This window comes from Tupaia chinensis, unplaced genomic scaffold (assembly GCF_000334495.1).
Source record: "Tupaia chinensis unplaced genomic scaffold, TupChi_1.0 Scaffold144313_1, whole genome shotgun sequence".
Lineage (NCBI taxonomy): Eukaryota > Metazoa > Chordata > Mammalia > Scandentia > Tupaiidae > Tupaia > Tupaia belangeri.
The window spans coordinates 11,863-23,632 of NW_006204171.1; the positions used below are offsets into that span (position 1 = coordinate 11,863).

The 11,770-nt window shown below is 37.6% G+C and overlaps 1 pseudogene; it reads right to left on the reverse strand.

Moving 5' to 3' along the window:
- Nucleotides 1-239: 239 nt before the first annotated feature.
- On the reverse strand, nucleotides 240-11,520 carry LOC106733651 (histone-lysine N-methyltransferase SETMAR-like; annotated as a pseudogene).
- Between the last annotated feature and the right edge of the window lie 250 nt (nucleotides 11,521-11,770).

An 11,770-nucleotide genomic window follows, 5' to 3' on the forward strand; every position in this document is an offset into this window, starting at 1 on the left:
TCTTGTGCCATGACCTACTCCACCCCACAGCCTTCTCAGTCAACCAGGACTGTAGGCACACACACATGGTGTGTACAGGATGACCAGGGAACCAAATTCCCGACCTTCCATATGGAAGTGATCTGGCATCACTTGAAATCACATTACTGTTGCACCATCAAGCTGGCTCCCTGCAAAAGCAATTGCTATTTCAGATAATGAATTTTAAATCATTATAACTAGGCTCAAAAATATCTTCATTAATCAAAATAGGAACCATTACAATCAACACATTTTTTTGCCAAAAAGGAAATAAGTTTCTTTATTCTATAGTGTTAAAATCTGAGCTTTGGGATTTGATGAACCCTTGGAAAGCATCTTCTGTGTCCTGATGGTTGTGGACATGTTTTCCCTGCAAAAAGGTGACAAGATGCTTGAAGAAGTGGTAGTTGGTTGGTGAGACGTCAGGTGCGTGTGGTAGATGAGGCAAAACTTTGTAGCCCAATCCATTCATTTATTTATTTTGAAAGGAAAAGGTAGTTTATTAAGTAAAAGGGAAAGTACACTTCTGAGAGGTAGGAGTGGGCTTGAGCAGACAGGGCAAGTGGCTCAAAAGGCCCATTCAATTTTTGAAGTGTTGGTTGTGCAACATGAGATCAGGTGTTGTCCAGAAGAAATAGGTCCTTTCTGTTGACCAGTGCCAGCCACAGGCATTGCAGTTTTTGGTGCATCTCATCGATTTGCTGAGCATACTTCTCAGATGTCATGGTTTTTCCAGGATTTAGAAAGCTGTGGTGGATCAGACCCCACCAAACAATGACAATGACCTTTTTTTTTTTGGTACAAGTTTGGCTTTGGGAAGTGCTTTGGATCTCCTTTCCAGTCCAGCCACTGAGCTGGTTGTTGACAGTTGTCACATAAAATCTACTTTTCTTTTCATTCCTTTTTTTAAAAAAGAGATGTTTGCCTTAGGGTGCATGTGCTTGCTGTAGAGAGAGGGAGAAAGTGAGAAATCACCTCCCCCACCCCAGAGGGGGTAACCACACCACAATCTCCTCTCCTCCATTCTCCTCCTGGGATATTGGATATGCATACAAATAGGCCTGGAGTGAGTTTCAGGCCACCAAATCTGGGACTTAAATAGCCCTCATCTGTGTGGGAGTCCTGTGTTGTAACCACTGTGCCATCTGCTGGCCCCTAAAATCTACTTTTTATCACACATCACAATCTGATCAAGAAATGGTTCATTGTTGCGTAGAATAAGAGAAGATGATACTTCAAAATGACAATTTTTAAAATTTTCATTCAGCTAATGAGGCACCCACGTATTGAGCTTTTTACCTTTCCAATTTGCTTCAAATGTCTTATGACCATAGAATGGTCCATTGTTGAGTTCTTTACAACTTCTTGTGTAGTTGTAAGAGAATCAGCTTCGACGATTGCTTTCAATTGGTCACTGTGAACTTCTGATGGTTGGCCACCATGTTCCTCATCTTCAAGGCTCTCATCTCCTTTGCAAACCTTCTTGAATCACCACTGCATTGTATGTTCATTAACAATTCCTGGGTCAAATGTATTGTTGATATTGCAAGTTGTCTCAGTCGCTTTACGACTCATTTTGAACTTGAATAAGAGAATTGCTTGAATTTGCTTTTGCCTAACATCATTTCTATAGTCTAAAATACATATCAAAAAAGTAATAAACCAGGGAACCAGCAGTTAGCGTAATGGCTGTGTCACTGGACTCCCACGTAGTCGACCGCGGTTCGTGTCCCGGACCCGGTGGCTTGAAACTCACGCCGGGCGCGTGTGCGTGCGTGCCCAAGATCCCGAGAGGAGAATGGAGGAGAAGGGATTGCGGCGTGACCATCCCCCCTGGGGGGTGATTTCTCGCTTTCTGTCTCTATGTCTCTCTCTGTCTGTCTGGCGAGCGCACGCGCCCTACAGTGAAAATCTCTCCCCCCAAAAAAAAATCAAAAGTAATAAACCATTAGCAAAAAATATCAAGAAATGCACATTAAACTGATATATAACATAACCACATTTGTTATGGCAAATTGCAATTACTTTTGCACCAACCTAGTAAAACACAACTCACATATTTGTAGCGTAAATAATGAAAATGTTATAAAGGTTATTAGTGCAGTGGCAAATATTTTAGTTCTCTTCTCTTTACCAGCATGCCATAGGATTTTACTCCTCTGACTGCTCTGAGGGTAGGTGTGGACAAATGACTTGAACTGGTTTAAAAATATATGAAAAGATACTTTAAAAGTCAGTGTGGGGAACAGAAGATAGCATAGTGGTTACGTCACTGGACTCCCACATAGTCTATCGTGGTCCAAGTCCTGGACCCAGTGGCTTAAACCTCATGGTGGGTGCATGTACTTGCCTGATATCCTGAGAGAAGAATGGAGGAGAAGAAATTGCAGCATGGCCATTCCCCCTGGGGGCGTGATTTCTTGCTTCCTCTCTCTCTGTCTCTTTCTGTCTCTCTGGTGAGCTCATGCACCCTATAGCAAAAATATCTTTAAAAAAAAAAAGAGTCAGTGTGTAACTTAGCATTTACCTGGCAGGTTCAATTGTACCTTCTATCAGCTTAATTTCTTTCTTTTCTTTTTCTTTTTCTTTTTCTTTCTTTTTTTTTTTTTTTTTTAGTTTTCATTAATAAATGCTTCTTTTTTTTCTTTTTGAATTATTTATTTATATACGTTCAATGACGTTGTTTAGCTTATGAAGTGAACATTTCAATATGTGAACATTCCTCCCCATCAGCCTAATTTCTTGAGCAACAACAATAAAAACAGATCCTTGCAAACTTATTTTAAACAAGTAATATGAGTGAGAATAAAATTTTTGCTAAATGAAGCACTGAGATTTGGGGGCTATCTGTTACTGTAGCAAAATCTAGTTCAATTGACTGATACAAACTTGCTTGATGGGATTTTTACATCTCAGAAATTTTCATATTTTCTGAGTGAAATTTTATATATGTGTGTGTATGCATGTGTGGGTGGGTGTGGATATGTAAGAAAAATAGAAACAAAACTTTGCTTACAGTGGAGCTGGGAGTCTGGAGACCCAGTTTAGCCTCACCTACCCTTTCTGTGGGTTCTCGAAACACCTTATTGCAGCATTATTAATGGGGAGCTTGAAAACCATTACCAAAGGCTTCCTCCAACTCACATCAAGAATTTTTTATGATTAAGAGTTTGATGCTTCCTTTTTATATAGCAGCAATGTGAAAAATCCATCCTATAACCACTAAATAATAAGCTAAAACTAATTATAATCAAGCAAATGAAATAAAACCTAAAACAACAGGGGTATTTTCCCAGTTAATACATCATAATCACATACACATGTGCTCAGTATGAAGACAGGGATGAGTTTGCATTTCCACATGCAGCAGAACTTTGTGAGTAGGACTGAATATCAGTATGAGACTGAGGAGATGCCATGTTAGCTCATTTTACCCTGGGCTGCTTTCCTTTTTCTTTCTCACTTGATTCCTTAGTCTATGTCATCCCTACTGTCAATTTAGGGATTACATTTCAGTGAAAGCTAAAAGGTCCAATGCTTTCAAGCGTCCTTAAATGTTACGGTGTCCTAGTCCTTTGAAAATCTGAATTAAGCCATGGATTCTAGGGGGAAAAGTGAGAATTATACACTTAAAATGTATATCAAATTGCAGGGATTTCAAGGCTTGCCAGAGCCCCAGCTTAAAAAATCCTGATGAAATAGTTTTCCCAATTTGCCAGAACGGATATGATCTCTTGAAGTTGCATAGATCTCTACATTTGGTCAAGATGTGTATGAAATAAGGATACTATATTCAATAGCTTCACATATTAGTTCATATTTCAAGAGCATCTCAAAATGGAGAGTTCTTTAATCCCATTTTTTTAATGTCGATTTTACTTATTCACTTATTTTATATATTCAATCATTGTACATCTTACCAGCAGTCATCGCATGTCCCTGGCTCAGGAAAACAAAACATGTTTTTATTATGGTAAAATACACATAACATAAACTTTATTATCTTAACCATTTTAAAATGTGGAGTACAGTGACATTAAGTTTATTAACATTTTTGTGCAACCATCATCACCATCTATATTCAGAATCTTTTTCATCTTCCTAAACTGAAACTCCATACCCATTTAATAATAAATCCTCATTCTCCCTTCCCCACAGCCCCTGACAATCACCATTCTTCTTTCTGTCTCTATGAATTTGATGACTCTCAGTAACTTCAAGTTGAATAATATGTTTTTGACTGGCTTATTTCATTTAGCATAATGTCTTTAAGCTTCATTTATGCTGTAACATGAGTCAGAATTTCTTTTAAAGCCTAAATAGTATTCCATTGTGTGTATATACCACATTTTGTTCATTTATTCATCTGTTGATGGATACTAGAGTTTCTCACACTTTTTAGCTACTGTTTTTTTTTTTTTGAGAGATTTTCACTGTAGGGTGCGTGTGCTCGCCAGACAGACAGAGAGAGACATAGAGACAGAAAGCGAGAAATCACCCCCCAGGGGGGATGGTCACGCCGCAATCCCTTCTCCTCCATTCTCCTCTCGGGATCTTGGGCACGCACGCACACGCGCCCGGCGTGAGTTTCAAGCCACTGGGTCCGGGACACGAACCACGGTCGACTACGTGGGAGTCCAGCGACATAACCATTACGCTAACTGCTGGTTCCCTTAGCTACTGTTAATATTGCTGCTATGAACATTGTGTACAAATATTTGTTCAAGTCCATGCTTTCAATTCTTTTGGATATATACCTAGAAGTGGACTTACTAGAATACATTGTAAGTCTATTTTTTAAAAAGAATTATGTATTTTTTTAAGTTTTTAAAAATTTGATGAGAGAAAGAAAGAGAGAGGAAGTGAGAAAGAAAGCCACCAGGTCTGGGACTCAAACCACAGTCAGCCATGTGGGAGTCCAGAATCTTAACCACCACACCACTTGCCAGTTTCTAAAATTCTATTTTTAATACTTTTAGGATCTGCCGTACTGCTTTCCATAACAGTTGCACCATTTTACATTTCCATCAACAGTGTACAAGGGTTCCAATTTGTCTACATTCTTGTCAGCACTTATTTCTTCTCTTTGCTTTCTTTTTATAATAGCCATATTAATGGGTATGACATCGTATCTCATTGCTGTTTTGATTTGCATTTCCCTAATTATTAGTGATGGTCAGCCTCTTTTTATGTGTTTATTGGCCATTTTTATATTTTCCTTGGAACAATGTTTATTCAAGTATATTACCTATTTTTGTTTGTTTTTAGTTGTTGGTTGTAGGAGTTATTTATGTATTCTAGATATTAACCCTTTATTAGGCATGTGGTTTTCAAATATTTTCTACCATATTGTGGGTTGCCTTCTTGCTCTGTGTATAGTATAATTTAATATACAAAAGTTTTTACATTTTGATGTAATCCAAATGATCTATTTTCTTTTTCTTTTGTTGCATGTACTTTTGGTGTCGTATCCAAGAAAATAATCAACAATTAATGTCATGGAGTTGCCCCCTATGTTTTCTTCTAAGAGTTTTATAGTTTTAGATCTTATGTTTAGGTCTTCAATCTATTTTGAGTTAATTTTGTATATGGTGTAAGATAAGAATTCAATTTAATTCTTTTGCATGTGGATATCCAATTTTCTCAACAGCATTTGTTGAAAAGGCTGTCCTTTCCAATATTAAATGGTTTTGGCACCCTTATCTGAAATTATTCGACTCTATATGTGAGGAGTTTAATTCTGAGCTTTCTATTATAATTTATTGGTCTATATGTCTGTCTTTATGCCAGTAACACACTGTTTTGATTAGTGTCATTTTGTAATAAGTTTTGAAATCAGAAAGTAAGAAACCTCCAACTTTGTTCTTTTTCAAGATTATTTGGACTATTCAGGATTCCTTGAAATTTCACATTAATTTTAGCATGGCTTTTTCTATTTCTTCAAAGAATTTTGTTGGGATTTCAATTCAGTTTTCATTGAACAAGTGGACTGCTTTGGAGAGTATTGATGTCTTAACAATATTAGGTCTTCCAATCTATGAATATGTTATCTTTCCATGTATTTGTAGCCTCTTAATTTCTTTCTTTCTTCTCTCGCTCTCATTTTTTGGCCATATGGTGTGTGTGCTCACCAGAGAGAAAAAGAGAGAGGGAAAGTGAGAAATTACTTTCTGGGTGAATGGTCATGCTACAACCCCTTCTCCTACATTCTACTCCTGGGATTTGGAGCACACATGCACATACACTCAGTGTGATTTTCAAGATGCCAGATCTGGGACTTGAACTGCAGTTGACTATGTGGGAATCCAGTGCCTTAACAACGATGCCACCTGTTGGCTTTGGCCTCTTTAATTTCTTTCAGCAATGTTTTATAGTTAGTAGTGTACAAATCTTTCAACTCCTTACTTAAGTTTATCCATAAGTATTTTGTTCTTTTTGATGTTATTGCAAATAGAATTGTTTCCTTTTTTTGGTGGATTATTCATTGTTAGCATATACAAACACAACTGTTTGGTGTGCTGATTTTGTATTTGAAAACTTTGCTGAACTTGTTTATTAGTTTAAAATGGTACTTTTTTGGGTGATTTTTTAGGACTTTCTACATATAAGATCATGTCATTTGTGACATTTGCTTCTTTCTTCCAATTTGGCTGCTTTTTTCTTCTTTTTTTTTACTTAATTGCTCTGACTAGGACTTCTAGTACTATGATAAATAGAAGTAGCAAAAATGCACATCTCTATCTTATTTCTGATCTTAGAGAAAAAATTTTCCAGTGATTCATCATTGACTATGATATTAGCTATGATTTTTTCATATATGAGTTGGCCTTTATTATGTTTAGTTTATTGAGCATTTTTGTCATAAAAATATGATGACTTTTGTCAAGTGCTTTTCTGCATTGATAGAGGTAATTATGTAGTTCCTTCCTTCATTATTTTAATGTGGTGCATTACATTGACTCTATATCTTTTTAAAACTAAGTCATAAATAAATATTTTAAATTCAGGTTAAAAGAAACTTTAGTGTGTCATCTCATTGTTATCTGTGTACCTAGGGAATGCTTCTTCACACTTCTTTTCAGAGGACTTACTACCTTTTGTTCATCATTTTCTTTGTGATCTCCAGATGAAATATTTTTTTCTAGTATAGAAATAGTTACCTCTTGAAAAAGATGAAGATCTACAACTCATAGATGGTTACAACTAAAAAAATGACTTCAGAATTCATTTTGCCCACCTGTTACAAACCAAAAAATTGTGCTATTGATATTCTATATTTATCTACTTTGTACCAAATGGCAGGGTTTTATTGTTCCTTATGGCTGAGTAACATCCCACAGTGTATACACTTTTTAAGTTGTAAAGTTCTCTGTTGAAAATTATGTTTATGGTAATATTCTTGATTTGACTGTCATACACTGCATGCATACTTTGAAAAGTCATATTGTGTGCTATAGAGATGTACAACAGTTAAATGTGAATAATAAATTATAGAATTTAAAAAATTGTGCTACTGAAGTATATTTCAACAGTCCAGGTTTCATTTTTCATTATGTATTTAAGGTTTCATACCTACATTTGAACATCGAGGAAAGTGATTACATGTAAGACTAGCTATGAGTAGATCCTGAACTATTTTATTTCAATTGATGTATGTCTTCTTCCCAGTTTTACTCTTGTGAAAACCATGTGACTAGTTCTATACATCAGTATGCTAAACAAAAGAATGCCACTTACCAAAGGATGTTTTACTTCCATGATCTCACTGAGTCCTTCAAAAAACTCACTGAAGTAGATATTATAATTCTCAACAGACACAGGTCCAAAAAAGTGATTACAAAATGGTAGTAAAAAAGACACATGGAGAATTCTATTTTTTTTTTTTTAGAGAGAGGTTTTTGCTATAGGGCATGTGCACTTGCCAGACAGAGAGCAAGAGAGAGACAGAAAGTGAGAAATCACCCCCAGGAGAGATGACCATGCTGCAGTCTCTTCTCATCCATTCTCCTCTTTGGATCTTGGGCACACATGCACACACACAAAACAGGAGTTTTAAGCTGCCAGGTCTGGGACTCAAAGCATCGTTGTCTATGTGGGAGTCCAGTGATGTAACTATTATGCCATCGGCTGGTCTCAACTCATGGAGAGTTCTAGAGAGAAAGGATATGATTACTGTTTGGAAAAGGAGTTAAAAGTTTAAGTTATTATGTTGTACAGAATATAAAATATTTTTTGAGAGGTTTTTGCTATAGGGTGCATGCACTTGCCAGAGAGACAGAAAGCGAGAAATCACACCCCCCAGGGGGGATGGCCACGCTGCAATCCCTTCTCCTCCATTCTCCTCTCAGGATCTTGGGCACAAACGCACACATGCCCGGTGTGAGTTTTAAGCCACTGGGTCCGGGATGCAAACCACAGTCGACTACATGGGAGTCCAGCGACATAGCCATTATCCTAACTGCTGGTCCCCAGAATATAAATTTTTAAAATTTAGCTACAAACAACAGTTTTAAGATGGATTTTTTTTTACTTTTAATATTAAGATTAAGGTAATAACTATATGAAGTCATGACCTTAAATAGAAAAATCTCCCCAGCTCTGTCACTAAACTGACCTGGAAGCCAACTGTTAGCACATATGTATAAGTCTTTAATATACACCCCAAATGCCAAGATTTGGGCTTCTAATTCTATTTTCCATTAAAAGGTTTTTTTTTTCTTTTTTTCTTTTTTTGGAGAGGTTTTCGCTATAGGGCGCGTGTTCTCGCCAGAAAGACAGAGAGACAGAGACAGAAAGTGAGAAATCACCCCCCAGGGGGGATGGTCACATCACAATCCCTTCTCCTCCATTCTCCTCTGGGGATCTTGGGCACACACGCACACGTGCCCAGCATGAGTTTTAAGCCACTGGGTCCGGGACGCGAACCGCGGTAGACTGCGTGGGAGTCCAGAGACATAGCCATTACGCTAACTGCTGGTTCCCTTAAAAGGTCATTTTTGTGAGTATTGGATTTTATGTCTTGCTTGAGGGAAAAACAAGATGGGTACAAAACATGAGAACAATTAATATAAAATAAGGATAAAAAGAATAGAAAATGTTCCATTCTATATTAATCTTTTTATTTATTTTTTCATGAGTGAGAGACAGAGAGTGAGAAAGAGAGACAGACAGACACACAACACTGCTAAGACAGTCTGGACAATGTAAACAATCCCTGGCCTTCAGGCAGCCCGATTATGGGCTGGTACATGTCCAGTGTACTCAGGGAGATTTCTGGAATTGAACTGTGAACCTTCCCATGTGGGATCACTTTACAGAGCATAGGGTTTTACTGCTGGTCCCCTATATTAATTTCATTATACAAGATAGTATTGATTTTTAAAAAGTGTTCTATACTTCTGTTAATCATATTCTTATTTATATAGTATCATTTATGGCTTTTATTACTACCTTTAGTAGAGAAGGTCTGATATAGGCAACTATAAATTAGCCAAATATTTCCAGAAAAAGTTAGAATTAGACCAAGAGAGATGGACTGATTAGCTCTAATAGTCACACTCAGTAATCACAAAGAGAGGGAATATTAAAAAAAAATCCACAAAATGCATAACTTGAAAATGTAGGGTCTCTTCTCACCTCATGCTATGAAACTAATCTTGATAATATGACATGGTTTCTGAAATATCTGAGACAGCAAAAAATAATGTACTTTGCATTTTAAAGTGAACTATTCTTACTTCCTGGAAATTAAGAGGCTCATAGATGGGCAATCACATTGTTCTATAAAAATTGGCTGTTGGGATAGCTGTTACAGTTGGTGTGAAGAGGCTCTAGAAAAGGGATGAGTTCATCCAACATTCAGAACAAGATGAAGAAATGTAAATCTCTGAAAGAAAATTTAATGAAGATAAAAAATGGAGACTGATGAAGCCAAAATGATGGTTTATAAATTAGCTGCTGATATATAAGGGGTTGCTCAATTCTTATCGATAAAATTAAAATAAGCTGAAACTTTATTTATGGTGGAAGAACCAGGATAATGTTGCTGGAATGGAGAAGGGATGGGCTGTTATCTATTACATCTGTAAGAATTTTCTCTTCATGTCATCAGTACTGTTATGTCCTGCTTCAGGGAAGGACAAGATCTGACCTCAGTGCAGGCACACCAATGAGGTGTGCACACCTGCAGATATTCCCTAAATCTGGTATTCTCCCCTTCCTTTAGGGGGTTATACACACTACTCCCTGTCTCTAAAGTGATAGGAATTTGTTCTGGCAGGGAACCCTATTGAAAACCCAGGAATCAGAATTTCCTGGGGACATGGTACCATGGCAAAGCCCCCAGGTGATTCCCAACCCCTCTTACTTGGGAGGGACTAATTCCCTCTGTTGTGAATCATATTTCTCACCAACTTGATTTCAAGGGCATTAACTTTTACAACAGTAAAAATAATATTCCATGAAGTAGCACAGGATATTTGGTTTACAAAAGAAATTTTTTTATGTGAACTCAAAGTTAAAGAATTTAAAACAGACACATTGTGATTTCAATGATTGTAGTGGACTAATTAAATCATCATACAGGCCACATTCCAAAGTCCTTAGTTTCTTGGTGTAGATAAATCAATTTGATCAAATTCAGTCATACTACTGAAGGACATTTCTATTGCCAATGAAAATAGTTGACTTGAAGAGAAATGTTTTGCATTTTATTAATCTAAATTTTAAGTAAAATGTACGAAATGCCAGTTATTTAAAGCAGCAAACTCTTCTTTTTCCTATAATGTAACTAAGCTAGCAAGGAGGAATACGTTTTCTGTCTTGTGTCCAATGCTTCGGTAACTGTGTTGAGCAGGATGCTGAGACACACCCTCGTCCAGGCAAAGGGCATAATCAAACTAAAGATGTCTGCCCTGGCACACCAGGACGAAGTCTCACACAACACTGGGAGTTCCCTTCTGTGAAGTGATTAGAAATTACACTCCCTGTTCTTGAAAAGCTTCCAAGCTGGTCTGGGAAATGGGACACAAAGAGGTGAGGAAACAGAAAATGTCTCAGGCAATAGAGACACTTCACACAGCATCCCTCCAGTGGGACTAATTGTTCCTTTCTTCTTACTTCCGTTAGCATTTTATGGGCACTGTTACATGACTACTGCCAAGCTATTTTTCTTACTCAAGTGTTACTCCCCTGTGACTTTATAAAGCACTGTGGGTAGTGACTGCCTCCGCTGTTCCATGTTCCATCCTTTAATCTCCCTCAGAGTCCTCACACCCTGGTCTATGCTTCGCAGCTGAGGGGCCCTCATTGACAAGAAGATGAGAACACAAAGAGGGTTAAAGGAAACCAGGTAAATGGGGTAGAAAAGCCAGGCTTCACTCTCAGCTACTGCACCTGCCCCCCACTTGTTCTCCATTGCTCCATACCTCGGTTTTCAGGGTCTAGTTCGACAGCCTTCCCACTGAGTCCATCACCTACACTTTCAACTTCCAAATACATTCCTCTTCTCTTTAAGTTCCCCAGAGTTGAGTTTCAGTTGGTTGAAACCAAGCGTGTTGCCTGGGACATTCTTCCACAAATACCTGGCTTTTTTTCCCTTTATGCTTTTGCTCTTATTACCCACACCCCTTATGATGTGTTGTGATGGGAGCTGCATAACCTGACAGTTGATGAAAATTCCCAGAGTATGGGAATTCAAGTCAGTTGACTCTGGGATCCTAGATTCCCAGAGCATGGGAATTCAAGTCAG